Source organism: Anser brachyrhynchus (assembly GCF_964034855.1).
Source record: "Anser brachyrhynchus genome assembly, chromosome: 11".
Taxonomy (NCBI): Eukaryota; Metazoa; Chordata; class Aves; order Anseriformes; family Anatidae; genus Anser; species Anser brachyrhynchus.
Window position 1 is genome coordinate 16,912,022 of NC_137706.1, and position 26,466 is coordinate 16,938,487.

General features: G+C 38.7%; 1 long non-coding RNA gene across 2 annotated transcripts in view; it reads right to left on the reverse strand.

Moving 5' to 3' along the window:
• Positions 1-26,466, reverse strand: part of LOC308201021 — a 71,090-nt gene that overhangs the window by 30,852 nt on the left and 13,772 nt on the right. Inside the window, exons 2-3 of one of the 2 annotated variants that reach the window (XR_013956002.1) lie at positions 17,409-17,516; positions 5,150-12,158 (exon numbers count right to left, since the gene is read on the reverse strand). This is a non-coding gene — a long non-coding RNA (uncharacterized lncRNA). Of the gene's footprint in view, positions 1-5,149; positions 12,159-17,408; positions 17,517-26,466 lie in introns of those variants that run through there. The other variant, XR_013956001.1, reaches the window with a different exon arrangement.

Consider the following 26,466-nt stretch of genomic DNA (forward strand, 5'->3'; position numbering starts at 1 on the left):
TGAGCATCAACATAAGTCTATAGCACCAAAGATCCAATTTAAGGCTTCAATTAAGCAAAATTTCCCCTATTATCAATGGGTGTACTCCCCGGCACCTTCTGTATCCTGAAGAAAAGAAAGAAAAAGAATTTAAAATTTAAAATTAAAACATTAGTGCTGCAGGAAAGGTGTCAAATCAGTGAGAGAACAAAGATGCTAATGGAGAAAAATTCTAAATTTTCTGGTGGGACTTTAAAATTTCATTCGAAGTTCTGGACTTCAGAATAGGTTTTAGTTTTCAACAACTCCAAATGTTCTGATGCTATATAGAATTTCAGCATTTAGACAAAAAATGAGGAAAGCTTACCCTACAATTACCCAACTAATAAAGTCCAGAGACTTATTCTTTAGAGGCTGAGATAGCCAAATTTTATCTGGAGTAAGCATCTGAACTTCTGGGACAACCTCCAAACTTTTTATGATACCTCTAAAATACACCCTTCTTTTTAACAGTCTGTATGCTCTTTGCCAGTCCTCCAAACACAGATACAATGCAGCCAGTTCTTTAAGTATATGAAATCCCCTGGTAGACACTCACATTCAGAAATAAAGTGCCCTTGATCTACTGTAGCTTTATCCTCCCAGGCCAGTTCAGTGTCTCAAATTTGAGAGTTCAATAGTGCTTATATAAAGATTGCATAAGTGTAACAGAGCAATAACTTATGTTCTGATTTCTGCACTTTTTCTCAGTTTTCCTTAACTCTTCTAAGTGTCCCGGTAAAGAAAAACCCCTGGGAAATAAAATAAAAAAAACTCTGGGAAATTAAAAAAAAAAAGGGGGGGGGGGGGGTGGCTCAAAAAACCTTAAACTGTAGGATCAGGGCTGCAAGGGACCTATTGCCTCTGTCTCTGCCTTCCTATGTTTTATATGCAGCTTCATTCCCTTTCATGTAGTTAATCCGACAAGTTTTTGAACAACTGTCTAACTTGTTCCCTGAGCCTCGGGTAGAAATTTTTTATCTTTGCTAAGAACAGCATGGAAAACTTTTCCAAGTCAGTTAACAGTTTGTCTCGCTGTGGGTTTTCAAAGTCTGAGTACAGATTTACAGCATGTTTTATGTATATTTTTTTAGTCCCAAGGTCCCTTCTCTTCACAGATACATACACAATGTGTCATGTAGAAAATATAAATTGTTGATTGTACAGGCACTTTCCTCCTTTTTAAACCTTTCCAAAGGTCTTTTTGTTAAATACACCCAGACACCGTTTGACAGATGAGGGGCTAATTGCTCTGTGAATTACCTCTATCGATTCCTGTTTCATGTTGAGCCAAACAAACAAAAGATATTAATGCTTCGAAAAAAATGAATGATGACCTTTCTCTGCAAACACAGCTTGCGGCCTCTGATTATTGGTGATTCCAAAGAGCAGCGGTCAATCGCAATAGCTGTAACGCTATGATCACTATAATAAGCTTGCCTGACCTTCTCTGCCATGTTAAGTGGTTTAAATTTATTTGCCCAACAACAGTAGAGCTTTCATTTAAAGTCACAGAGCATTCAATTCTATCTAAAGATCCAGGGTATTTTTTTAAAGCTTTACCTGTTTAAAAAAAAAAAAAAAAGTGCCTCAGTTGGAAGTGATAATAAAAATGGATAGAAGGCACAGCCACAAAGTTATTTTAACCTGCATAATCAAGAGTCCTTGTTATGGCTCTAACAGCGAGGATTTTTCTTGATCATTTTGCCTTCCCACTGCTCCAGTCGTCATAGGAGTGTAATCTATTTTGCACTCTCCCTTCAACAGAGTTGCAGTTGGGCACTATCTTTGCAGTTATCCCAGCTGGACTAAAAGAAAATCATTATCATTGAATGCAAATGCAGTGCTAAACTCCAGTCCCTGTAAGCAAGATTTCCCAAGAAGTGGTTGATAGCAGAATTTAGCTACAAGGAAAACTCCTGCAAGTCCTTCATCAATGTTCTCTCCCTTTCCCCTCTTCCTGGCTGAGGTTAAAGCAAGAAAAAAAAAAAAAAAAAGTAGAAATCAAGTTGAGGCAAACTACAGAAGATGGAGCACTTATCTTTTTGCTGGAAGCGGTCTACAAATTTGCTGGAATATTCTTTATCTTGAGATTTCTACCTCTCTGCTTGGTTTCCTATGGACAAGAAATACATGCTAGGCAATCCTTCCTCTTGATGTCTGCAATAATATGACACTGTGTCCATAAAATGGGAATAATAATCCTTAGTCCCCTTTTCAAAATGCTTTTCTAAGTGTTGGATATGGCAACCTCAGTAAAGTCCTTGGGAATTCAACATTCATTTTGATCACTGTTATAAGCCACTGTAGTCTGGTATCAAAAGAAGGCTGAAATACAGCAACGGGAAAATATGGTCTAAATTTGTTAGAAACAAAAATACAGAATCAGAAATGATTCCTGGGGGACACAAAAGCCAGCAGAAAGCTATTCACTTCTCTCAGCCTCATTTTTAAAATTCTATTTACTTCTCCTCTTTCCCTGTGAAGAAGGCAAAAACACTATTTCTTTTGAAATTCCCTCTCCTTCCACACATAACCAGTATCAGCTCGGGATCACGGTTCAGCCCAAACTCACCACCTGCCCATGAGGTCTCCTGCACCCTCCCAGCTCCCCACCCATGGGTGCTCAGCATACCCAGTGCTCGCTTGGCCGATGGCTTCTGAGCACCTGGGTTCAGCCAGAGACAAGTCTGTGTGCCTCACTTCCAGCCTGCTTTCTAATTCCTCTCTATATATCCCCCAAATTAGAGGGATGCTGGGAGAAGAAACAAATAGCCATGAAGGTGATTTTATGGGTAGCACTGAACTCTGCTATGAATACAAGGCAGGATTAAGAGGTGGAAAGAAAGTTCAGTTGTATTGGCAGGCTTGTGGCATCCTCCAAGGCAGAGCTAAGTAATGATGTAGACATGTTTAGCTTGAGGAAAACTTGGAAGTGCAATAAAGCTAAGTCAAGTGCAGGAGCGTACCACCTGCCAAAAGAAGTGATGAATCAGGTAAGCAAACCATAGAAAAGAATACAGGAAGGAGAAATGTGGGGAAAGTACCCTAAAATTTTCTGTGCAGATATACTGGCAAAGAGCATAGCTGCAGAGGATGTTTGTGTCTATGAAATAAACTTCTTCCCTAAATGAATTTATTATCAAAATGCCCCTGAGGCTGGAATTTAATTTCAAATAGAGCTTAAGTAATCAGACATCTATGTCTTGGAGCTGTGAAAGTCTGAGGCCTGTTGTGTTGCGAGAGACAGCTCTATCTTTAACATCAAAAATTAAAGTTGTGAGAAAAGTGTGTTTCTAGCATAAAAAAATTCTGATGCATTTATGTATCCATATCAGAGTTGCATCCAAGGAAGGAACAGTCCTTTTAAACCCTTATTTGGCAAATAGCCCTGAGCCATAACAACGGTGTAAAGGATGAAATCTCAATGACCAGACCAAGGAAGTTGTCCTTTCTCCCCAGCCGAGTAGTCAAATATACACCGCAGTTATTATCCAATTTGGCCATCATGGAGAAGGGCAGTTCTTTACTTGGAGCTGGAACAAAAATATATTCCAGGTTTTGCCTTTCAGCACATGTGATATGTGTTGTGGCTTATGTTTCCCCAGAAGTAAAAAATGAATCCATTATAGTGTCTGGAAGTTTCCAGAAATCGCCCAAAACATAGATGCTTACTTGAAAACCTTGAGTTCCCTTGATGCAGCACTACGAGTCACTTAAAAAATAAATAAAATAATAAAATAAAATAAAATAAAATAAAATAAAATAAAATAAAATAAAATAAAATAAAATAAAATAAAATAAAGAGGGATATTATTTTTCATAGTAAGAAAACCCATCGTTTGTAGAACCAGATTTCATCAGTAGATCACAGTGAAGTTCAAGCACTTTCTATAGAAGGGGAAATTAAGGCATAGAGACGAAGAGAGATGCACAAGAAAAGGAAAGCAATTTGTCCACCTGATCCACAAAGTTTCACTTTCTGAATTCATAATAGGGATTGTGATAAGGAACTGTCACAAACTCCTCCTATTGCATCTTTTTGCATGTTTTAAGCCCAGTGTATTGAACAAGCAGGTAAATATTCACAAACCTTGAAATGAAGAGGCAGCTGGTTAAGTATTGAACAGGTGTTGAAAATATGTTCACACAGTTGTCAAGGTTTTTCAATATACCGATACATTGGAGACACTTTTTGGAGTGGGGCGTTTTTTCCTGTGTTTTTTTTTTGTTGTTGTTTTTTTTGTTTGTTTCATTTTGTTTGTTTTTATGAAGATATCTTAAGCATTTTTGCCTGTGCTGTTGAACTGTGTTGCTTTGTTGCTGAAGGGGGGAAGGAGAAAGGAGAGAAGTGGTGGGAAGAGGCATATTTTAAGCTACAGTTTAAAATGAGTCAAAGCCAACGTGTTTGAGGATGAAAACTGTGTTCATTTGTATTTTACCAAAAGCTTTTTTAATTTATATAAGGGGTTGGTGCTCTCAGACCAGCCTATTTCTCCAGGTGCGATATCTTCCTCACAGAAAATGGAGGAAAATCACAGAATCACAGACAACAATGTAGCCAATATTTAAAAAAAAAAAAAAAAGCCCAGATAGCCCAGCACAAGGGTGAGGATTTTTCCATTTACCATGAGCTTTTCCAGAGCTTGGCACAGACTGCTACCTGTTGACATAAGAATTAAGAATTTGTGTGCAGTCATTCCAGCCCCTTATAAGTTACTTTCCAGTGAATTTCCTTCAGGAGTAAACTGGGCTTTAAAAAAGTAGAACAAAGTAAAATGAAATTCTGTGGTAAAGATTTTATCTAGCTGGAGGTTCTGAGAAGTGTATTTCAGACCCTAAAAATTACATATTGTGCAAAGGGATTTGTCAACCTAAAAGTCTCTTAGATTTCAAACAGCATCACTGTGTTTGGGTAAAGTAAAACATACTTTGGCCTGGAGACCGGTTTCTGAGCAATAGGCTCCACCAGTGCAGCAGGCTTTAGGACTGGTTTCTCACAAGAGTAGCTCTTCTGAAATGCCATTTCACACCAGCTGGGGATCTGCTCCTTAAGAACAAAGGAAACAAATTACAGCTAGTCCCTAAAGGCAGATAGCTGGCATTTCCTCCCACTTGTGCCTCCACCAAGTCAAAAATAGCTTCTGTTCAGGAGACATCGCACACAGATGAGGATTTAAACCATTCTCAAACTGAGGATGCTGCTCTGCCCAAGAATGTTTCTCGGAGAACACTGATATGCCACAGTTCTGGCTTGAACAGGCCGGATGCGATAATATATGGATCTACAAGTACTTCGGATTTTATAGGACACCTCCCAGTAGAACGTCTGCAGTTGTTAGCTCAAGGGATAAAAAGCTTGCGAAGATGTATTCCCACAGCCAGATGGGATATAGAACTTTCTCCCTCAGCGGAGAACCTCGCATTTCAAATCCTGTCTAGGTAAATTACCTTTCCAGGGCTGGGTATTTCCTTTTTGGAGATTCCTTGGAAATAACCACCAGGGAATTGACTAACTTCTGAATGGCCTGGTCAGACAAGAAGGAAGGAAACTTGCACTAGTCCAGTGGGAGGCACCACTTCAGGCAGTCAGCATCCTGCAATTCTTCCAAGTCAGTGAATCATAGCAGTTTAACTCTCTTTCAAGGGCAAACTTCTTCCTTTCAGATAGGGCCAAGGTAGCAAAGGCAAGGCCTAAAATAGTTTCAGCCAACATTTGGCTTTGAAAACAATTTCAAAGAATGACTGCTTACTGCTAGGAAGAAGCCTAGCCTTGATCTACAAGAATGGACAAAGAATATCTCTTTGAGTTTAAAATCTGGAAAATAACGGCCTATTCAAAATAAATAAATAAATATATATATATATATGAAAATTGGTTGCAAGATTTACTTAATATCTCCATGTAGAGTTCCAAGGAAATGTATAAACAAAATGGCTTGTCTTTTCTTGTGGTTGCTGGAGATTAGTAATAGTCTTGATACCTGCTTAATTTCATTATATTATGTGATGTTATATTTATTATATTATATTGAAATAAAAAGCAGCTATAGACCTTTCCACAAAGAAAGTTCATGCTAGTACCTTAATAAACAAGGCCATGGCCCCAGGGGCTGTTGTGAGCTTTTCTTTACAAAACATTTCTTCACCTCCTTACTCAGATGGGTTCACATTTACATTTTGCTGTAGGTACTCTCTATTTACAGTTCAGAGCTATGCTTTTCCAGGTTAACTATAGCCTCCAGATTTTTTGTGAAGCTAATGTCTAGTGGCCAGACATTCACAATAAGTTAGGTCATCATATCCATCAGGACCTGGGTCTTGTATAATAAGTGAGGAAAATAACTGGGTAAGTGCTTCAGTGTTTCTTCAAGTTCCTCAAAGGGGTTTTGAATATTGTAGTGGGTCAAACAGATTTCTATAGAAAATAATTCATATCTAATGGGATGAACTTTAAAAAAAGCTCATGTGGTAGGTGCTTAGAGCTGCAATTCAGATGCCAAAACTAGAAAAAAAAAAGTGTCAATTTAGTCTGACCTCCTTATATGAGGCAATGGCTTACATTAGGCTTATATGGCTAAGGTTACTCTGGGGTCTCTTGGTAATGGTGTTATCAAGTAGGAGCCAGAGAGACAAACCTAGTCCTTAGACAAACATTTTGGTTATCATCAGAATCACACCAACATTTGTCCTAAGATGGAATCCAGATTCTTCTCTTCTTCAGTAGCTATAACCTCTGGTAAGTTTCTCTAAAAGCTTTTTCTTCCTTCCCTAGACTCAAGTAATAGTGGTAATTGATGAATTGATTCAAGACAAGAAAAAAAAAAAAAAGCTGGGCTGTATTCCTGGCAGAAGCCACTGTGAACCAGGAGATTTCAATATAAAAAGATGTTTGCAAATGGATTATGAGAGAACATCGGTGATGATAGTGCTTTCTTTGAGAAAAAAAAAAAAAGAAAAAAAAAAGGAAGGAAGAATGTTGGGTTAAAACTCAGATGGTTGAACCAATTCAATTTCCTTGTAGATGTTACAGGTATTGTCAATTAATAAAATCAAAAGATTATTAACAGTCTAATATACTTCCCTACATTTATGCAGTTTGTATAACCTCTTGCAACTTAGCTCATCTCAGCAGCAGAAACAGAGAGGTTTTACTACAAAACTGAATTACTACCCAGTATTCAAACTCTACTCCAGTGTTTCACAGGATGCCAGAAAAGGCAAGCTATGCATTAAAAGAAAATACAGAAATGGTTGACATCAGAAACATTTTTCTATAGCAATGTTCATATGAAATTGAAATAACTATTCAAGATAAATGGCTAATCTTCATACATATGGCTCTTGCTAGAATTAAAATTTATTCTATATGAGCAGAAAGAGATTTTTCATTCTTTTTAAATAATTGTTTAAAAAATATTCCAGTCCAAATTATGGACGTCAAGCCTACAAAATGTTATTTTTAAACATCAAGCTGTTTTCTTTTACTTAGAGAGAAGCCAAGGAATAAATTGCTAAATATAGTTTATATGTTGGAAACAGTGACACAACCTTCATTCTCTTGGTGCTGTAAAATATGTAACTTTAAATATAAATTTTACAGAACAGTATTTTGCTCAACAGAGATTTCATTTCACTGAGTGAATCACATTAATAACACTTAGCTTATATAGTGCTTTTCATCTGTGGATCCCCCAGCACTTTACAAAACGTAAATTCATTACCGATATTTTACAGAGACGCAATAAAGGGATTTGCTGAAGGTTACACAGTGAGTTAGTAACAGCTGCGGAAGGAATGAAGTCCCAAAAACTTGTTCTTTGCCTATTAGAACACAATGACCTGCACATTAATTGTTTTTGTTTTTGTTTTTTGCTCTTCTTTCAGCATGTGTCCCTGGAAAAACACCCTGAGAATTTATTGCAGGGAAGTAAACCAAGTCAGGTATTATGCAGAGTTTTGTGATCCAGTCACCTAATATTTATTTGCCATATTTATCCTTGTAGTGTCTACATGAAAATTGAGAAAGCCAGGTGTGTAACACCTATACACAACACAGTTTCTGCCAAAGCAACTTACACTTGAACGAGACCAAGAAAGACAAGGTAGAGATAAATGTGACACTGAGATGTGACAAGTGTCCAACTGAGTTTAGTTTACCTTTTTTTTTTTTCTTTTTTTTGGGGGGGGGTTACCTTGGTAATGAACAGCTCAGTGGAATGACAAGAGGAGGAAAAAGAGATGGAATGACAGGATGGATATAGGAGGAATCTGAATAATAATTAAAAACCACCACCACCACAACAATAACAGAGGAATTGTTGAGTGGTCTATTGAGCTGTGGTCATGATTTTCTTCAAGTATGCTCCCACATCAGTCAAAATGTTGTGTTTTTTTTCTTTTTTAGAAAAAAAAAAGGGGGGGGGGGTGTTGGGGGGGGCAGAGGGTTACTCCTTGCCAGCTCTTTCGTAGGCCCAGGAAGATAACCTAGGGCACTCACACCATTTCCCAAAAGACAGTTATTTCCTCATAGAAATTATCCGCAATTGGTAGGAATTTAAATGGAGACAGCAAATGGCATCACCTCCAAGTTATTTGTATTCTGCAAAGCCACACAGTCTCCAGAACTAGTGGCTTGATATTTATAATAATAAAGTGAATATGGAATAGTGGATCACAAAGATTTCATGATCCCTAACTTAGATTCTTTGGTAGGAAAAAAATAAAAAATATAAAAATCTAGTCTTCAGGTGCTTTACTAAATTCCAAATCTGGAGTCTGGCCAAGTTTGGAGTCTGGCCTCCCCAAACTCAAATGACATTGATGTAAATTTGGAGAAAGTATTTCTTTTAGTAGACTCACTCTGGATTGGGAACAGAATCTGTCTGAAGAAACAGTGTGTCTAAACCCACATGCATCAGTTCCCAAAACTCTTGAAGAGAAAAAAAAAAAGTTTTCTGATACTTCATTTGCCGTCTTGCTTTTAGCAGTAGAATAAAATCCTACATATAATACCCCTGACAGATGTGGAGTGGTGTGTCTCTACATAAATAGAATTAATTAGATCATTGATTCACAGCAGCTGAAAATCCGGTCCTCTGTTCTACAGCACATGTCAATGTTATTACACAAACAATAAGATTTGCTTAACAAAAATATAACTCTGGTCTTTTCAGGTATCACTGATACTTGATTGTTTCGAGCATTGGCTTTCTGACAGGGTTTGGAATGAAGCCATTTTTATTAATTTAGTTATTTTTGCTGATATAAAAGGTCGTCTATCATGTTAATGATGTATCGGTCTGTGGTACCACCGAACAATAATTACAGAATGTTCCTAATAGTAAATCATTTGTCACAATCAGAGCTCACTACAACAACCTTTTGTTGAGCAATAGAATACATTAGGTGAATAGCAATACACCTTTATGCTTACCAATTAAAGGACCCCACACATACAGAATTTACATGAACTTTAGAGTGAAGTATCATGAATTACGAACTGCTGCTTACAAAATCTTGCTAGGTATAGAACTTGCTGCTAATTTTTAACTTGTCAAATCATTTATATGTATCTTTTCAAGTATAATTGGAGTTGCAGACAGATTTCCCAGTCTGTCAAATCAGAAGTGTTTGGAAAATTTCAGAGGATCAAGGACTTTGAAAATAGACACAAATAAATATTTAAAAGACCAGCTAATCTATTCAGAATGCAAATATGTCCTGTCACTCTATTACTCCATTTAGATAGTGATAAAATTTCTTCTTGTTTTATCCATTTGGTAAAAACTGCAAAAATAGTTTAGGAAAGACGTTTCCAAGCATTAACTACAGGTAGTGGTAGTACCCAAAATACTGATGGTTAGCTGTGGAGAGTAATTTGATCACACCCTGTTGGAGTGTCCTTTATTTCCAGCTGCTGAATGTCATTAACGTACAGCAATAAACTGAAGCAGAAACTTTTAGTACTTTCTTATTTTGCCACACAAAGATATGTAATGAAGGAGCTGCTTCATGAATTAGTGCACCTTAAAATGGATATCAAACCAGAAATAATGATTCCTGGATTTTAATATTCCCTCCACATGATTTTAAAGGCCCAGGCTTTGTAAGTTCAATAATCACGTCCTTCTCTTCACCCCTTAATACCCCGCAGAACAGAAAGGCTATAGCTGTCACCAGTGCTATGCCTATTAAGAACCATTAAAGTCTTGACCACATGAGCCCAGTAGTGCCTAGATTAGACAGATTAAACCAAACCTGAAAATAGATCTTTTTGGATGTTCAGAGGGTTCATTCGCATGTTGCCTCTTGCAGCTACTAGTTTGAGATAGCATGGATTTGACAGAATACTATGAGATATCCTGCTCCCTCCGTGATACTGTCCCAGCTGCTGGAACAAGCCATGCAAAATCTCATGAAAGCATCCATCCTCTCTGGAACTGAAACCCCATCCCACGGTTTCAAGATCCTTACACAGTTTGGATCAGGGTCGTCTACTGATACTTTTCTACCACAAACTGTTGCTCCTTCTACCCCTCATGAGACAGCAGCACACACACACAAACACACACAAAAAAAGGAAAAAATAGATGAGCTGCCAAAACAGTGCTGTACTCCACCCATATGCCTCAATTATCTCTCCCAGGCCTCTGCAACACCACACACCACATCAGGAGCAGCAGAGGGACTACCAATGAGTAATTAAACCTCTTATTGCTTTGCATGGCTGAGTAGTTTTCATAACAGCACTGCACAAAACTTGAGATTCACAGATTTTTATATAAGCTCCTCAACGTTTCTACTTGCCTCTCTCTCCTTTTTTAATTTCAACCGTTAGAATAAACTTTACTGTGAACTGCTGGGAATAAGAGGATTTGAGCAGGCAAATGCTAAGATGATTGTTCATTAAACCCAATGACTTTGAAACTGCCTCTGTGTCAATTAAAATAAAAACTGTCAAATGCTTTAAAAGAGCAGCTTTGTATAATAGGAACTCTGTTGAGTTTATTGGCAAAGAGAGCCATTCCGGGAGGTTATGCAGAGGAAAATAATACGTTGTACTTAGGAATGTTGTACTGGTCTCTCCGATTCATCTTCAGAAAAGAAAATGGTAGCATATATATCAACATACACATGCAGGCTTGCTGGACAGCTAGAGAAAGAGGGGGTTGGCCTTTTACTTTTGTTTTTCCAGCCTTTTTTTTTTTTCCTCCCAAGCTAACAATTAGGATTAATCGTCAACTTATAAACCACCGGGCTTTGTTTTGTTTTGTTTCTAACTGGATGCAGATTTAACACTTCGTATAACTTAAAAATGCCATTTTGTTACAGTAGCCAACCAATCCGACAGGGGATCTTCACGCCTGCGTGTCAAGTGTCAAACATAAAATAGCTGTAAAATGGGACAATAAAAAGCGTGTTACTGTAGGATTCTGACAGCCCCTGCACTTGGCAATTAGAGAGCCTTCATAACAATTAACAAAATTGAAATCACATTGAAGAAACAAGTGTGGGTGGGTAGGATGGACATGGTGGAAGTGACTTCCTTCTGTAAACACCCTTCTTCTTCTCTGTCTTGTGGCAATACATGTGTGCATGCAGTGGCCATCTCTGGACAATGAGAAAATATATGCAAAGCAAAGAAACCAGGTCCCTATGAAACAAATTATGCTGGGTCCTCAAGAGGGCAGTGACAAGAATGGGGGGAGAAAAATCTCAACAAAAAAAAATTAGAAAATTCAAATGTCTCTCCCCTCATACCCCCACACACCACCCACCCCTCACCGTGTTCTGTCCAGAAGAAAAATCCCTCAGCCGCAATGGTTGTTTTTATTAAATTCTCCTCAATAAAAAGCTCAGGCAGGATTTATTAGGTACTCAGGGCGGACGTTTAGTATTTCGCCAGTTATTAAGTGAAAATCAATAGAAAGCAAAGAAAATGGAAGTCACTGCACTGTTAGCACGCTGTTGTCGCCCAGATATTATGTCGGCTGTCTTGTAGATTCATGACAGACGAAAGCGGCCGGGAGAGAACTCTTTCTGCTTACATTGCAGGAGCCAAAGTGGGGTTATTCATTAGATCAGGCAGCTGGCCAGATGGATTTCCAGTTCAGTTTTACCATTTATCTTAAAAACGCCTGTATCGAGTGAGAAAGAACACTGATATTATGTGATATCGATGGCAGCTTTATGTATCTAAATCAGGATTTATTGTTATTTTGTTCTGAAGACCTTTTTTTCTCAAGAAATACCATTTCACTGGAAGAAAATAATAGCTAAAACCTTGTCAAAGATAACCTTTCATGTTGTTCGTGCACCGCTGGCTGTAAAACAAATAGAACCCAGGGTATAAATAGGTTTAACCACATCCTTACAAATCATTCCCTTTAGGATTTTTTTTTTTTTTTAAATGGTACAAATGTGGGTTTTGGTCATTAGTTGTTTTTCCTGCCAGTAATTTAGTTATAAATAACGTCAGCATTTGTTTTAATTGCATTAAGAAACACTAGAAGTTTTATGCCTCTGGAAGGCCAGAGCAGAAGGTTTTTTTCAGTGGGTGGGTTTGAGGAGGAATTTTTTTGGATTTTTTTTTTTTTTGATGATGATTTTTTTTCCCTTTTTCTTTTTTTAAAGCCTCCCTCTCTGTTACCAAACTTTTCACCCAGATCATCACAACAGAAGCAACAACAGCTGTTCTACCATAAAAAAATGTGTTTTTAAGAGAGAGGACCAGATCTCTGAAAGATATTAGCTCCTGCTCAGGCATCTATAGGAAAAGTGCAGCTTTTCAGAAGTTCTCAACATTCAGCAAGTTCCGCTTTCTCCAGATCGTGTAACCCTTTTGCAGCCAGGATTGATTTATTCTTGCCCTAATCAGGAACGCTGTGCTGCTTGGGCCTGAAGCCTGTGAGGCCTTGGCCTGAGCCCTGTGAAGCCTCACCCAGAGGCCTGTGAAGCCTCGCCCCCCTCACAGACGTGTGATCAAAAGGGCTGTGGCATCAAACATGTCTTACCTTCTTAAAACAGTAAGGGGCTTATTTTGAACCACATGTAAATAGACACTAGCTTCAGCAGTCTCTGGCAATAGACACTAGATTCAGCAGTCTCTGGCTCTGAAACTGTTGATAATGTCAGGTCTGATGAACAGTGCAGACACACCATGGCTAGGTGGCGTCAATGCTGGCATGTTTTACTGTGTGTTTTGCTTGTTGGTCCACAAATAAACCTTTGCACTCAATAACCTAATACCACAGCTATCAAAAATAGAATAAAAGACATTATGATAGGGATGTTGAAGATGTGGATTAGTGGGCATCTGTGACTGAAAAAGGCCCAATGGGACATGAGAAGCATCTTGAGGGATCAGTCACCTCCATGGCTCAGGCCATCTTTCTACACCAATGCTTTTCATTTCCTCTTCACCATCCAACATATTAAATATGTTTAACTCTGAGTGAACAGTGAGTTCTACTAATCTAGGTCCATCTCTGACGATGTCAGGATCACCCATGTTCTAGCTGGGCTCTGCCCCTACCAGAGTCTCTTTAAAATGTGTTCGTCATGACTCAAGCAGCAATTTCAAACCACAACTTTTAGTCAGTTGTCCTTCAAAGGCTGTGAAGCCTGTAGAGCACCGGAAAAAATAAAAAAGCCACTTTGAATCAGGCAGATACATACAAGAGGACTTACAATGTTGTAAATAGCATCACAGCCGTGGCAGGAAGAAGCAGAGTGCATTGCTTTTACAGTTTTTTCCTCTTTTCCTTCTGAGAGTGTCAGCCTGTCACCATTTCACTGACGTGCTGGACAGTTTCCCCTAGTTGTGATATTTTTCTAGGATCTCTGAGTTTTTAGATTCCCTTTGAATCCACTGTACCACGGAAGAGGAAACCATTGTATCTAGGATGGAGTTACACATGCATGCTCTTCCCCTACCAATAGTTCATCTATTGTTATCCTGAAAAATCCTTTGATTTAACACCAAAACCTGACCACCCCCACTGAAGCTGCTTAGAGAGGTAGCCATAAAAGCAAAGGATTTTTCCCAGCCACAAAGTTCTTCTTCCTTCTTTCAGAAAAGATTTTGAATGCAATGTGGAGAAAGCTTTTAATTGCTGTGAATATTAATTTTTTTCAGTGCAGTAAGACTCATTCTTGCTAGAACATCTCTCGGAGTCACTTACAGACAAACCAGATGTGGTGTAAATGTATTGCTAGTGAAGGACCCTTAAACTCTCTGTATTGGTGACCATTAAATTTTTAAAAACTAAAAAAATATTTTTTTTCAAAAACAACTTTTCACCTAGCAAATTAGATGCTGTTCCTCAGATCCACCCAAAGCATTTACAAGATGCAGGAATATCTGAATGCAAGCAAAGGAAACAAAAACATACTTTGTTAGACACTTGCATATAATTTTGCTAGAGACCCTGTTTGAAGTCCCCACTGATAAATAGACAAAGCAGAGACACGAATCTTAGGATCCTATATATGAGGTGAAAGCTCTACAGCAGTTATGATAGCTTCAGATTTTATATAAAAGTATAGGTACTGTTTTGATGCAGCTCTGGAAAATGTTTCTTTGTTTATTCATAGTCATCATCATTCAAAATACATTTCTAACTACCGAAGTTTCACAAAATAAAACAAATACCAGCATATCTCTAGACAATGAAGAAATGGAACTGTGTTTAAATCTCTATTTTGCTTAATTTAATTCAGAGACTTGAATTTCTTCCTCACAGGGTTCTCAGATGAGTTTAACAACCAGAAGATATTAGTTACTCTGTGGTGGAACACAGAGCTAAACTTTTGACCAAAGAGACCTGCAATTGTAGAATAACTCCTGAGGTAACTTTTAAATGTAATTGTGTGGTTTATCAAAACATTTCAACATTCAAAAATTATTTTTGTTTTGTTACAAAAAAAAATCTTTTTTTTTTTTTCTTTCTATCTACTTCCAGTGTCTTCTGGTTGGTAATGGCACTGGTAATTCTGTGGCTGTGTATAACAAACTGAGCCATTTTTGTCACAGAACAATGATTTGCACAGATGTGTTTTATATCTAGTGACTTTCTACTCCCTCTCTCTCTCTCTCATCTGCTTTTAAAATGCCACATTTGTATTGAAGATATGAAAAACAGAACTTATTCCACTTAGGTCAAGGTGGAAAAGTCATGCTTCCCTGGAAAGATATTACATATATATATTTAAAAAAAAAAAAAAGTTTTTAGTAGCAAAATATGCAAATCAGATATTTTCCAGTATTTTGCAGCTTCCTGTGCCCCAGTGTTGAGCCCTGCTCACCTCCATGTAATAGGCAATCCCCAGAGCTATGCCTTCTTCCATCTGATGCCATCTTTATAGGCTCTCCATATGGGACATCAGTCCCAGAGCAGATCAAAGAAATGGCATTTCTCCAAGTAGAACTTGAAATGAGATGAAGTTTTCTTCCCCCTGACTCCACCTTCTCCAAGCCAGCGTACTCAGTAGTTTTCTCAGTGAGAACATTAAAAAAATACTAACACCTGAATTGATTAGATCAAGGCTTGCTTTTTTTTTTTTTTGAGAATTGTTAATAAAATCACACTTCTAAAAAGAAAAAAAACACAGGATGGAATGTAAATGCTGCACTAATTTAATTACACTTTGGCGCTGGGAGACACTAATGTAAATATTCTGGTGAGTAGGCCTAAGACACTTGAAGTAATTACTTAAAGGCTTCCTTTCAAAGAATCTCCCCCTTTTTATTAAATGCCTTTTAACATTAGCACTTTCTTCCTGACAAATTAAATGAAATTTCATTACTCTCCCTGACTTAATGGCATGAGGCTGCCTGCTGCAAGTGCAAGTTAACCCTCTCTGGACAGAAGACACAGAGTTTGTGTATTCTGGTTGTTTTCGGGTGTCACCACAGAGCCTGAGCATCCTCCTGGCTGCCCACCATCATCCTCATTCTCATTTGCAAGTTTTGCTCTGCGCCCCTTATCCCAGAGCATCCCATCTATTGGTCCATGGATGTTTACAGACTAGATCAACTGCTAGGCATGGGATGGTAACCAGCTCTTCAGTTTCTCCAAGTTTAGGGAAGCACAATTTGTGTCTGGGAGCTGAGTCTGTAGGATCCTTAAGAGACATACCTCTAAAATCTAAGTCTTTAGGAGTCTCTTTGTGGAATTAGAAGACATCTAATATCAGATACTTATTTTCATTATTCAGCCTGCTAGCCTAGGATTCCAGCATTAATTGACAGTATAAAACTTCAGAAATATCACAGTTCAGGGACCACAGGCACCTTTAACACCAGTAGGATTTCATGTACTTGCAAAGAGAATTGAGATAGAAGCAATGTTGCTAATCAATACTTATATGAGCAGATTTACTTTTTGATCAAAGTCCACTTCACCAGTCCATTTTGTTACACACATTCCCCCCCCCCCCCCCCCCCCCCCCCCCCCAATTTCTCTTTGAATTAAATAAAAGTCAGGTCAGGTAACTCCTGTTTTATTTACACGCCCACATGGCACCCACAAGTCCCATCAGGCCAGATTCTGGGTAAGGGAACTGGTAACAAACTCTGTGCTGTGCTGTTTATAGACTGTCCCCACAGCAATAGGAGCTGAGCAAAGCTTTTAAAACATCCATGAGAGCCAACACACAATCTGGAAAGTGAAGAAGCAGCAAAACAATAGCCCTCTGTGCCTGACAGTTCCCTGAAGGGAATCACATCATTCGTGTCTCCTAAAATGTCATTCTCAGAGGTGGGCAGCAACCTGGCAGATTGGAACTCAGTCCTCTGAAGGGTTCACCATTGGAGGCTGCAGCAATTTCACCTCTCGACAACTTCTGACGCTGCGAGGTTACCACAGTGGTAGCTGCTATCTGCATGATTTTGCCTCTATCGTTCTGTTTCTTCTTCCCTTCCCCTATAATTCTGAGATTACCAAAGGACCATGTTAAAGTCAGCCAGCCACCAGATGTGCTTCATGTTGACATTTTCTACACTGTACTTTCCTTCTAATTCCTTATCTCTTGAATTACTGCCACGCCAGGGTATTGCTGCGTGAGGAGAGGTACAAAGAGAAATATGGACCTTTGCTGTGGAGTTTAGTTTTTGCCTCCAAATGGAACAGATGGAGGGTAGGTGGCTTCAGCTGAACTTCACGGCCACCTCCCCAGCTGAAATCTCTCGGGCAGGGTTAAAGCGAGTCAGCAAGCTTGCACTGTTTCACCCCAGCTGGGAGTCTGGCCTTACATATAAATAGGGAAAAAAAGTTCAGCTGCCATATCCAAATCAATCCTGTCCTGTCCGTTGAAGCTGCCAGCAGCAGAGGAAATTTATGCTAGTTTTAATAATGGCTTTAAAAAGTTCTTTGATGAAAAATTACCTCTGGGTCTGCCTCTTCTGAGCATGCTTCACCCATAGTACATGAGTTACTGGTGCCAAGTTCCATCTTATCACAGATGTCCTTTTTCAGAACGCGGAGTATTCAGGGCTGAAAAAAAAAAAAAAAAGGGCCTTGCAAACTCAAGTTCACATGGAACATTTTTTTTGGCAGGGTCCATAGGTCAGCCTATAAAGAAAGAAAATATCTCTGTTTTCTTCTGCAGAGTTATCAGATTTTGAAAAGAGAGCTTTCTCCTCTTGTGAGGTCCAGGTAAAAGTTCACCCATTCTCTGGCTGCTTGCTTCTGACAAACAAAAATTAAGGACCTGAAAATAATTATTTTATCTGAAAAAATGCTAAACATCCCAAAACAAACATTCAGCTGTGCTGCTGCCAAATTCCACAAGTAAGAGAGCTGCAGGCTGAGACAGCTCATGTCTCACTGGGGAATAATGGGTAAAGTTTGGCCAGCTGCCCCTTCCAGGCCTTCAGGGATCCACAATCCAATTGCAGTGTCTTAGCGGATGTGAATTTCAAGGTTACACCTGGGTGTTCAAGGGCAGGGCCAAGTGTAATCGGCACTTAGATCATAGATTAATCTTATTTGCCATCTATTAGGTTTGATTCTTGCTTCCCGCTCTCCCTCCCTAAAGCCAGGATTATTGTGATAGTTTAAGATAATGGATTCTAACGGAAGAAAGGTCACGCAGGCATTGAGATTTGGAACCTTAAGATAATATGATTAATCTAAAAGCTTCTTTCTGAAAGGGGAGGGGATACTCTCATATGTTTAATTGAGGGGAGAGAGTGAGAGAGAGGGAGGGAGAGAGGGATGGAATTAGCAACATGAAAGGAGGAGTGAAGGACCCTACTTTTTGTCAACTGCAATTAATGGACACAGTAAGGAAACATTTTTCATTCATTTTCAAACTGATAAACCAGATTCTTATTTTTTTTATCCCTAAAAGTGATGGTGATTCTATTTTTAGATTTTTATTGAAAATCATTAATTGCTAATAAATATGCATATTGATTTTCATGGTAACATACATGACAAATGTAAACCATCTGGTGCACACAGACATATACGTACAAATTCATACACGGAGGGATGGAAATTGCTATATAAATGAGATATTCTAGTATCAGGTGCTTGGCTTTTATGGGTACTGTAAGAAAACTCTACAATAGAGAAATAGGTTGTAATAAGTTTATAGTAGTAGCCAAAATGTTCTGGGGACTGTGGAAAGAGACTCACTGTCCCAAAGAACCTGCAATACTATATTGCTGTGCAGTATTACATAATAAAACCTTTCCTTAGTTATTTATACTGCCTGAGATTATCAGATAAAGGAATTTGAGAACAAAGAAATAGTCCCTTTGTTATTTCTGCTGTTTATTTACTTGGGCATTTGGATAAACAAACGTAAAAAAAAAAATCATTTCCTTATGGTCTGAACATGTTGTTCCAATACCACCAGAATTTTTAAAAACATTGTTGAAAAATGTCTGTCATATTTCTATTTCATTTTTAAATCATAAAAATATTTCTTTTAAGATTTATAAACAACCACCATACACCAATAAATATGTTACAGGCACAAATCAGAAATGTTATTAACAACCCTTTAAGTATGATGACCCTGGCCACCCTCTGACTAAAAATAATAAAATGCAAATAATTTTAACCGACTCCTGCCTTTGACATCTTTTCGGTGCTCAAGTTCAAATGCCAGCCTTTCCTTGCTGATCGCAGGGACAAGAATTCTTTTCCCAGACAAAAAAAAAAAAAAAAAATAAAAAAAAGGGATGTACACACAACTTTGATCCTACTATACAGTGTTTTATGCAACCAAGTAAAAATCGTAGGTGTATGGAAGAAGATCTCTAGATTTGGGAATGTTGCATTATTTCCTTCTTGCAGAGAACCAGAAGTTGTTTTATTCTGGATGGTTTCTACTGCATAGATTTAGAAATCGTCAGTTGTAGGTTACTCGAGTCTCTGTGGACAAGCCCCAGAACTCAAGCAGCCTAAAATGCACCCAACTGCTTTTAGACCAGATGCGTATCCCTGGCGTTCACTTTTCATAGGGTGCCTCTATTATCTGGAGAAAATCATGCTGCCACTACTGCCCCTGTGAGGACATAGGCAGTTAGCATGCATCGCAAGGAGCCTCTCATTTTAATCCTCTCTTTTCATGACCAGTTTTGTCCCTTTCCGCAATATATCCTCTCAGATTCTACAAGAAAAGAAGGGCAGAAGAATTTCCTTTCTCCCTGACCTTGCAGTCTAACTAAGAGCTACTGGCAAGATTATTCCTAGAAACTCAAGAACCAAACCAAGTGTTACTGCTGCCGTGGCTGAAGGGTAATGTAATTAGAACTTGAGCTACGACTGCTTAATACAACCTGTAATAATAATATATGTCTATCATCATTCAGAGCTATTCTAAGACTCGGAGCAGTATTAAAAGCCATAGGAAATAATTAGTAGTGAAGAGGAATCATGAGTTGCAGGGTGCAGTATTCACACAAGAACCAGCTGCAGATGGCTTTAAAAATGACTGTCTCCAACATATGCCATCACTGCAAGATCATCTATGGATAAGTTAATATAAGGAAAGATAAAATCTCAGGAATGGATTAGGCTATATATTAAGCTATATAATTCTGCGGATCACTGAGGTTAGGACATTAAGCTGAAGGTGGAGTGAGAGAGGATGGAGCACTTAAGAGCTGAAAGTGGGTATGCACAAGTCAATTGGTTGCTGCAGTTTTCACACTCATTTGGTGAAAATGCAAATATTTACCAGCTTACATTGCCCTATAAAGTATTTCAGGATATCATACAGAGCAGGAAATAGAGACAGATTCTCCAGACCGTTACAGCAGCGAGAGTGGGTGAAGCTGTTGGGTAGACATAGACCTGCAGCTGCAGAGGGTTTCTATACCTTTTTGGGGGGTGGAGACTGAGCAGGAATAGGTGGGTTAATTACAGCTAGCGATGGACAGACACACAGATCAGTCAGGAATTCAGAGTCCTTATGATATACTTTGCAAGGAGCCATATTAATGCACAGTTAATTGTGCATGAAAAATTTGAGAGCCTCTATGTTGTTCATTACAGTTCTAATTTCCCTCCACAGGAGTGTCATATTTTTGATGGCATTTTAGCCACGTTGTCATTACATCCTTCTCAGAGACTGCATTCAGCGAATAAATGCTGATTATAGAAAAATAAACAAGTAGGCTAATACACATTTAAAAAAATAAAGAATTGCTCTAAGAAGGTGAAAAAAGGGAAACAAGGCATTAAAAATTCATTGCTTTGGGCTGGAGGGCACAATCATCTGAAAACTTGACTGGGAAGACCAGACATTTAAAAGCATATGTTGAACCTCAACTTCACAGGCAGTCCCACTGACCTCAGCATAAAGGTAAAAGTTCAGGCCCATTTTGTTTTGTCAAATTTTGGTGGCTTTGAGGAAAGTGGCCTTCACTCATCTCCCAGAGAATAAGGCCTTGTGTTTCTAGAGGAGGGTGTTTCAGCAGCTGACTTTGAGCTTCAAGTTCAGACAGCCCCAAAGGTTCAAAAGAAAAATATTAAAATGTCTTTTATTTTGCTTTCCTCCCCAATACAGTTTTTTCAGAATTTGGGACCTGTATATCTCCACTGGGAGGTCACTTGGTTAAAGAGACACAGAGGGGCCTGTGATGTGACATTCAGAAAAAGGCCTACCTCAGTGGAGCAGCACCAGCAAAACTCCAGGCAGAAGTTTTGCCCGTTGGTAGAAAAGATACAAATACTTCCCATGAGAGGGGTCTGTGATGCTACCCAGAAACACATTAACACCTGATAAACAACTGGGTACTCTGTTATTCCCACCCTCATAGCACAACCAAAACTTTTTACTTCTAACGGCCTAACATGCATACGGCTCCTAAACAGATATCAAAACTAGAAAAGATTTCAAGATGGAAATTACTGGAATAAGTTAATTTATTTTTCACTCAAAAAAAAAAAAAGGAAAAAAAAATGTCCCTGTTTAGGACAGCTTTTTCCCTTTCTTATTTAAATCTATAGGGTGCTCTATCATCTGGGACCCAGTGGGCAGCACAGACGTCTATGAGCTCCCTGTAAAAGATTTCTTTGCTACCCAATGCAAACCAGAGGTGTACATGGAAATATTGGTCCCCATTTCTTCTCATTCCCACAGATCTGAATCTTTAAAAACTACTATCACAGGACAACTGCCTGGATGCTTTCAATCAATTTAGTGGATGATGTCTTAAGAGAATATTTCCTCGCTCCTCCCTCTTTCAACCACTGGGCTGTGTGTGTTTTTCACCTTCTTTGGAAGTAGTTGTCAGTTCTCTTGAGCCTCTCCAGAGAAAAAAGCTTCTGCCTAATATATGATGTGCTTATTCATCCCAGACGTAGGGCATATCATTCTCAAATGACTGACAAGCGTTCTAAAATGAAGAGAGCTTGAAGTGTGCTCTAATAGTGATGGGAAGCATTTCTAGTCAAACATAAAGCAAATTAATGTGAGCCCCCACTGCACCTTTAATCTGGAAATGTCATAAAGTAATAAGCAGAGTGACCCTGACAATGTCTAAGGTTGGATTTCAATAGATTTACATTTTAAAGGGCAACTACATATTTTTAAGTAGTTGGGGCCCAAATTCAGAGCCCCTCTTCCACCAGTGCAAATCTGGAGGGACTCCATTGACTTCAGGTACAACAGAGATCAGAGGATGATCTTATTTTATAAGCCTTTACGACAAGAATGCTCATCTCTAAATCAGCCTCCAGCTCCCCCACCTAAAAAAAAAAAATCTAATCCCTTCAATTTCTCTCATTAACTTAAGAAGGGGCAGACTCTTGCCTGCATGTCTCATTTCAAAGTAGTTTCATTAGAAGTATATTTAATTAACACACCCTTTTGATTAGCATTCAGAATGAAAAGCTGTTTTGCACAGCTCCCAAACCAGAAGACTCAATAATACAGACAAAAAAGAATAGGCCACAGGTCATACCCCAGTGTAGAATTAGCAGTTTTCTTCCAAAAACAGAATATGAATCCAGACGTGATTTTCCTGTTACTGTAGCAATACTATATTTTCCAGGTAAATAAATAATAAATAAATATACGAAATGCCCAAAGCAATCACATTTGAAGAAATTCTTTAAATTATCTAACCCACACACAAACACATACATGTTGAGAAGCGCAGTCCTCCATCTCTTTTCTCCATCAGTCTTGTTTAGAACCCTTTTTCTACCTCCTAATTAAGATGGAGGAGTCCAAGAAACCCTAACTAGATTCAATATTTTTTTGAGCTAATTAGGAGGCCCAAAGGGGTGAACATTGATGATGAAGAGCAAGTGGCATAAAGTGTCTCAGAGCTCTGCATTATCTGACAACATTTCCTGATGGAGAAAAATGCACTTGGTGGGAGAAAGACTATGTGCACTGGGGCAACCAGCGGCTATCTTCACAGTGTTTATTTATATTTGCGTTGTCTTCATGACCTATGCCAGGGTCAGCCTAAAAGAGCTGGTAGAGAAAAGCTGAGGTCCTCTGTTAAAGTCTGCTTCCACCCTGGTGATTCTGCTGCATGTTATTTGGAGCCATCCCTGACTGTAGGACATGACACTGGAGAAAAATTTCTTTAAGCCACACTTGGGCATCCTCTCTGAGTGAATGCATTGTTTTTCTCCTAATGGGAACCCAAAGTGAATTAACGTGAATGCACTTGTGGCTCAGAAAACTAAAGTCTAGGAACAAAACAAGGATCAAAGCAAAATGACCACATTGCCTCACAGTTCCATCTCCTGCAGGAGCAGAGCTCTGCTGTAAGAGAGATTCCCATGCTCATGGAATGGAAACTCAGGAAGCATTAAAAAGTTAATACAATTCAACAATTTACACCAAGATTTCATATTAAAGACATCTATTTACTTCTAGGCTAAAAAAAAAAAAAAGTATTTTTGCATTACTCTACTACTCTACCTGCCATTTTCTCTAAAACACAGAAACTTATCAAGAAAAGATTGAAAGAAAAAGGGAAAACAAGGCATCAAGTAACAAGCATATTGTTGTATTTGTGTGCTTTCATTCAACACAGGATTATATTTCATTTTGAATCATTCCAGAGTTCGGAAAGAAAGGGAGGGAAGGAAGGAGGGAAGGGACACTGGGATAACAGGCTTTTTCCTAGGGGTCTCAAATAACAACAATTTTACGATATTCATGTAGGTGCATAAACCAGGTGTGGTTTTGCTTCTTGAAATTCCAGTCACTAGTCCCACTCCAGCAAGGAGTGGGAAAGGACGTGGAAAGACAAAGGTGTGCAACTCTTCAGCGGTCCAATGGTTAGAGCTGAGAAAAGGAAGACAGACCCCTTGGCTCACCAGCCACAGACAGGCAATGTAGCCCTGAGGCTGTTGCAAAGCACCCAGTGTTCAAAAGTGTCACGATAACTCCTGTTTAAACCAGCGGGATCTGCAAGAACCACACACCTCTGGAGGGATGGGGGGAAGTCAGGCTCTAAAATGTTATGGTTTCCCCCAATGTAAAATGGGGTTAATCATACATCCCTAACCCACAGGGGTGTTGTGAAGATTGATCAGTTAATGTTTGTACAGAGCTTTGGAAATGTAAAGTGCTATATAAATGCTAAGGATTATTATGTTCCACTCTTTCTCTGCAGCTGAACCCTTTGGGGAAAAGGAAGAAAAATCTATTAAAAAGTGCGACTTGCATTTTATATTTCTGTTTCTTTTTCTCTTCCTTGATGCTTTTAGTAACTTGGGTGAAGGGGGTGGGGAAGAGTGGAAACCTTCAAAAAGGATTTGAGGGCTCCAGTTCGGATTCCTTTGTCAGTCTCCCTCACCAGTAGCCAACCCCATTTTCATTCATACATATTTAAGGTGAGATCTGACCTCTTTTTAAATATATATATATATATATATATATATACACACACCTGTGGTTAGTGCCTGTGCTCAAACCAGAGCTTCTAATGCATGATTTGTCCCTAGTCTCTGCTCTAATCTCTATGTTGGTACCAAGGCTGCAGGGCTCATCAACCAGATCTGCTTGGGCTTTGATTTACCCTAGTAGTTAGTTACTGGATGATTACCAGAACGACTTTCACCTTGTGAGATGTCTAGCTCCAATTTGACTCATAGCTGTGAGCCCGAAGTGTAGGTTCCATGGGTAGAAAATACCATTGGAAGATACTCTTAAATTTTAAGTTGGGGAAAGAGAAAAAGCACATGACAGGAATCTGTCCTGCCAAGCCCAAGAGCATCTACAGAGTCACTGAGCCAAATAATTTCTGTCCTCTCATGCAAGTTAATATCCAAAGAAACCTTGTCCTAAAGCTAAAGCTCCTGTCTGCCATAATAAAACTTTTAAACCATGCAAACACATGGTGGCCGTAGGTATGGATGAATTGTGCGATTACTCTGGGCACACCCTACAAGAGGTATGACTCCTTCCTAAAGATAACGCACCACAAAAACGCAGCATCTCCCCCACCTTCATATACAGTGAACATTTCTTTGCACACACAGCCCCATACATATGCAAACCACCTCATCCTCTCCCAGCCATTCTGCTACTTTGGATTAGACCTTTAATACACTGAAACCAGTGGAAAGATTCCCGTTGGTCATCAGTGACTGTAACTGCTTCAGATACAAAGCTGATTAAGTTGCTTATGATCATACATGGATTCAATGATAAACACAAGCAGCTGGCACTCTCGGAACTCTCTCACACACAAGCCCAGGGAAACTCACAGCAAGTATATTACACCTCCTGAAAAATAAATAAATAAGTAAATAAATAAAATAAAGCAATACCAGGATAAGAATTTCCAAATCAGAAAATTATCAGAGTGGGGAACTAAACTCCCATGTGGAAAGGGAAGGGGAAAACTACAACACAAATAGTCTCAATAACACACTTGATTCATACTGATGTCACTGCAACAAGGTTTTAATAAAGGAATGGACCTTTCTTTTAAGCAATACCTCCTCTCAACTAAAATCCTCTGCAAGTAAGAGCTTTATTATCTCCAATTTCTTGGCAGTCACCAGAGGAAAGGTCACTTAATAAAGTGCATTTATTCCTCATTGCAGGAAAACAATATGTCATCCCTGTGTTCATTATTTACCAAATTGTCTTCATTTTTTTCTTCACCTGCTGGGCTTTTGGCTATAAAAATAAATAATATTATAAAACTAAGCCAGATATTTTCAGGAAGGATCAGAATTTGTCAAACAAGCTCAGTTCATAGAGAGTGAGAGAGTGAAAGTCAGAGTGATGGTGCTAAATGATTCATCCTCAGGAAAAGATATACAGTTAGAAATGCAGACTGGAAGAGGACTGAGTTTAAGTAAGCTGAGAAAGTCATAAACTGTGAGCGTAAGCAGTGGTAGTAGCTCAAAATGCACGACAGATAAAGACTGAAAAAGTTTTAAAAACGAGAAAAAAAGACTTTTTAAAATCTGAATCATTGCATCATTCTAGGATTTTCTGATCTCGTGATAATGAAACACTTGACCAAAGAAAAATTAAGATCTGAATTTTCTTGTTCAGGACTGGAGTCCAAATTTTCAATTAACCTAACACCTCATTGAAAATAAAAAAGGTAAAAATCTCCAAGATTATTACAGATTGCAGGATCTTTGAAGACTGTACCTAAGAGCACAAATACTCAACAGGTTTTGGGATGTAAGCTCCGCAGGCATTTCTCAAAAAAACTCACACATCACAGATTTGTACATTCAGCACTGCAGTTCTCATCACAGCATTTTCCTCCCCCAGTCTCTCAGTTTCACCTGTGTATATCCACAGTCTTAAGAAGAATGAAGTAACTCAAGGTAAAGCTAGGATGAGGTTTAAAATATTACATATCGCAACACTATTTTTTTCAGCTAGCATTGAATTTTTATCCTCAGCATTTTTCAAGCAACTCTAGACAGAACTAATAGGATATGCGTCTACCACATCTGCGACTTTTTAATTTGTGTATGTTGCATC